The sequence below is a fragment of the Schistocerca serialis genome, unplaced genomic scaffold (genome assembly GCF_023864345.2).
Source record: "Schistocerca serialis cubense isolate TAMUIC-IGC-003099 unplaced genomic scaffold, iqSchSeri2.2 HiC_scaffold_1142, whole genome shotgun sequence".
Taxonomy (NCBI): Eukaryota; Metazoa; Arthropoda; class Insecta; order Orthoptera; family Acrididae; genus Schistocerca; species Schistocerca serialis.
In genome coordinates, this window is record NW_026047340.1 from 365,001 (window position 1) to 370,000 (window position 5,000).

Sequence of the window (5,000 nt, forward strand, 5' to 3'; positions counted from 1 at the left end):
GTTTTTATGCGACGGCTGTTTGTGTGAATTACGCATTTCCAGCTGCAATGCGCAAATCGTGTAGGTGTTCACACAATGTTTTAAGTAGGTAAAAATCCTTCGTTACGCTTGAAAAGTCAGTCGGCGCTGCAATGCACTACCAATAGTGGTACAGTGAAGTTTGATTCTATTTGCTCAAGTAGAAACGGAGTAAAAAATATTTCCATCGCGGTATGTACTTCCGTGGTATTGATAAAGAGATTGCCTACTGATGTACATAACAAGTGTTCAACGTCAATCCGAACTACACTACTGGACGCTGGAGTTGTTGCAGAGAAACTGTGGAAGAGATCGTCATAGTAAGTAAGCGGCATTGCAAATTTTGTGTTGATTTTGTGTCTGTCAGTGCGTGTCCTAGAAACTCCTTGCTCAGTGGGTATCGGATTCACTCCACTGACAAACTGTTTTAGGTACAATCAATCTAAACCGATAAATTGGAAGCGCATACCTTGTCCTCTCAGGAAATGTATGTAGTTTTGTTGTGTGGCGCACATTTGAAGAAATATAATTGCTAACGCAACGTCGTACGTTCGCACTCGCACGTTTTCTGTAGAATCACTTGCGCGGTGAAAACAGGAGATTTGCAGCCCCCACTCTGTTAAGAGTATCCTGTATGGTTTCTCGTAGTGTGGTCCTTCGCCTTCCCTAGTACGTTTTCTGCTCTATTTTGTAATGCATAATTTCAGAAATAAAACCGCTGACGTGAAGTGGTGCGTCCGCTGACGTGCCGTTCTGTAGAAACACCCGCGCAAATCGGGCACCCTGCAGCCTTCACTTCAGTTGGCAAACGTCTGTAGTGTATAGGTTCCTTTAGTATAGTATATTATCCTTCTGAATATGGTTTTATTTTTATTATGTGATAAATAATTCAAGATATAAAACTGCTACTGTAAAGTCGTGCGTGCGCCGATGCGCCGTTCCATAGAACTCCCACGCGGCGACAAAACCGGCACTCTGCAGCTCCCAGATTAGTTAGAAAATTCTGTATGGAATAGTATCTTGTAATGTACTCTTTGCTCTCTTCGAAAGTGCTTTCAATGTTCCTGTGTGATGGATAGTTTAAGAAATAAAACAGTCAACGTAAAGTCTTGCAAGTGCCGACACCCCGCTCCGTAGAAACTCCAGCGTGGTGACAAAACCGTCGGTCTGTAACCCTCATTGTACTTAGCAAAAATCTTTAGTGTATAAGGTCCTTTAGTTTGCTCTCTCCATGTTCTGAATATGCTTGTAGTTTTGCTGTCTGACTTATAACCTAAGAAATAAAACTGTGAAAGTAAGATCGTGTGCGCGCCTACGCGCTGTTCCCTAGGAGCTCTCACGCCGCGACAAAACCGGCGTTCTGCAGCCCCCATATTAGTTAGGAAAATTCCGTTGAGAATAGTTTCTTGTAGTGTACTCTATGTTTATTCCGAATATGCTTCCAATTTTCTTGTGTGATGAATAGTTTTAGAAATATAACTGTCTATGCAAAGTCGCGTATGTACCGACGACCCGCTCTGTCGGAAATCCTGCGCGGTGACAAAACCGTCGGCTTGCGGCCCTAACTTTCGCTAGCAAAAATTCTTTAGTGTGTAGGTTCCTTAGTGTGCTCTATTCTCCCATTGAATATGCTTCTAGTTTTGTCGTGAGACGGAAAAATTTGAGAAACAGAACTGTCAATGTAAAGTTGTGCGTGCGCTGACGCGCCGTTCCCTAAAAACTGTCACGCGGTAACAAATCCGGCGCCCTGCAGCCCCCACATTAGTTAGATAAATTTCTGTAGTAAATAGTTCCTTTTAGTGTGATTTATGCTCTTTTTGAATATGCTCTCAACTTTCCTGTGTGATGGGTAGTTTGGGAAACAAAACCGTCTATGTAAAGTCGGGCGTGCGCCAACGTGCGTTTCTGTAGAAACTCCAGCGCGGTGACAAAACCGTCCGTCTCCTGCCTTCACCCTAGTTACGTAAATTCTATAGTGTGTAGGTTCCTGTAGTGGGACATCCGCCTCACAAATATGTATTTAGTTTAGATGTGGTGCGCTTAGCCCAAGTGATATAGCTGTTAAATTTGTGTAGTGTGTGAGCCACGCGTCCTTCCCTAGAGACTCTCACAGGGCTACAAAAGTGCGTGTCTGCGGTCCCCACCTTAGCTGGAAAAGTCTGTAGCTATAGGGTTTTGTTGTTCAACTCATGCGCTTTCGAAGTGTGTATGTAGTTCAGTTGTAGGATAAGTAGTATAAGAAATAAAATTATTATTGTAACGTCGTACGTGCGCCCACGCGCCGTTCGGTATAAACTCCCGCACGCTCCATACTAGAAGCGACGCCTCCCTCTGCCCAGCTCAAACCAATATCAGAATGCGGGGTTAAAAAACAGCCGCGAATTGTGGAGCCCTGGCGCACAGCAGAAGGCAGGTAGCGATAGAAATACTCGAAGGCCGCAACAGCGAAAGCGGTCGCGTGCCACAGCCGTCCAGGGCGCGAGAGGCTCGTCCCCAGCGGGGCAGTGTATGCCTGCTCCAAGGCCGCGCGCCTAGGCTCGTCCCCAGCGCGGCAGCTGCTCGTCGCGCAGCGCACGGCAGCCGCTGCTAATCGCACCGACCTAGCTTGGCGTCAGAAAGGCGGCCAGCCCCAAGATGGGGCAAAATAAGGACGCAGATCTAGAAAGTAGTGTTAGAAAAAGCACACAGGTTACAGCCATGACAACCGAAATAGCCGAAAAGTCAAAGACAGGTGATTTGCAAACAATGGTAGAAATGAGGGAAGAGCTAGAAGCATATATGTTCAATGAAAACAACAGGATAAACAACGTACAAAAGAAATTCTTGTTAGGGAAAATGGCTGCTTATGAGCAGATTCTAAGAAAATACGAGATGGAAATAGCGCAGCTCAAAACAGAGTTGAAATGTCTAAAGGAATCTCCCCCAGCAATGGAACAACCACCTGTGAGCTATGCCACTGCAGTCAGCGCAAGAAAAGCCAAAACCGATACAAAAGCAATGCCAAACCAGACCCCAAAAGTTCTTGTCTTTAGACCAGCAGACGGAAAACAGCCAGAGAAGCAGCTACAAGACACCATAAAAGACATTGTAAAAGGAACACTGAAGGACGTAAAGATCACGAAATGTAGGACACTGAAGGACAGTGGTGTCATCTTAGAGGTGCCAAATGACGCTGAAGCAGAAAAAATAAAGAACTGTAAGGAAATAGGAGACTCAGGGATTACAGTAACTGACCCCAGGAAGAAAAACCCAAGGGTGATCCTGTATGATGTCCCAAGACAAATTACCGACGAAGAACTGGTAACGGAGCTCTACACAAGGAATCTTTCATCAATAGGCGGCACAAAGGAGGGAGCTGAGACAGGAATAAGAGCACTGTTTAAAACAGGTCCAAGGAACACAGATACTGTAAACATCGTCCTGGAAATGGAAGCAAAGTACTGGCATCACCTGATGGCACAAGGACGAGCATATATAAACTGTACCTCTCACAGGCTGCAGAATTTCAACAAGGCAACCAGATGCTACAAATGCCATGGTTTTGGGCACACAACACAAACTTGCAGAAGTGCTGAAACAATCTGTGGGCACTGTGCAGCACCAGGACATAGCATTAAGGAATGCAGTAACAGGAACAAGGCACCACAGTGTGCAAACTGCAAGCACTGGAAGAAGCCACATAACCACTCAGTAATGGACAAAAACTGCCCCGAATATGTCAGATTCATGGCGAAAGAAGAAAAAAGAACTGAATATGGCCAGTAACACTTCTACGCCACAGTCCCCAGGTCGACAGGTAGCTGACATGAACACAAAGTCCAGTACCCTCAAGATTCTCCAACTAAACGGGCAGAGATCCAAAGTAGTACCTAGTCAAGCATCACTTAAGATGGAAGAGGAAAACCTTGACATTATTCTTATCCAAGAGCCCTATTTAATGGAAAATAAGATCAAAGGATATCCTCTAGGCTTCCGCCTAGTATACAGCAGCAACCATGGAGTACCGAAAGCAGCCATAGGAATACGAAACACAAACTTGACAATTCTGCAGATAACCTCCCTTTGTGATGCTCATACCGCTGTAGCTGCAGTAACCGGCGATTTTGGTGAAATATACTTAATAAGCCTGTACTGCCAGTTCAATACCCCAATTGATGAATATTTGCATCGACTGGATACCATCATCCACGAAACCCAAGGAAAAGCCTTCATAATAGCAATGGATGCGAATGCCATGTCACCACTATGGCACAGCCAGGACACAGATGAAGCAGGACGAAAACTAGAGGATTTCATCTTCCAACATGGCTTAACTGTAATAAATAGAGACTCACCGTTAACAACTTTCAGTGGGCCAGCTGGGGAAAATAACATCGACGTAAGACTTTGCTCAGCAAACATGTCAAGGATGGTCTCTAGATGGATGATTCAAGAGGAATGGACCTCGAGTGACCACAGGGCGATCACGTTCGAGATCTCAAAACAACATAGGGAGAGGGTCATAGAAGAGCTACTGAGATACAACACCACCTTTGCAAAATGGCAAATTTTTGATTGCCAGCTGACCACCAGAGTGGAAAACTGGCCAAACGCCGTGGGAACAAATGTAAATGAGAAAGTAGACCTCCTACAGACAGCAATACAGGAGAGCTGCAGGAAGGCCATGAGGAGAAGAACACGGCTGAAGAATGCTGTTCCTTGGTGGAATGAAACATTGACAAAAATGCGGCAGGACACAATTGCAGCTCGACACCGGCTCCAGAATGCGCGACGTGCAAATCGTGAGGCAGAAATACTGGCAGCAAAGACAACTTACAGAAGCACAAAAAATAAATATAACAAAGAAATTACGAAAGCGAAGACAGATACATGGAAGAAATGGGTAAAGGAGTGCAACAGCAATGACCCTTGGAAGCTGACCGATAGAATCCTTCGCCCTAAATATGGCACCGAAACTGTCCTCAGTAATGTAAAAGTGGCAG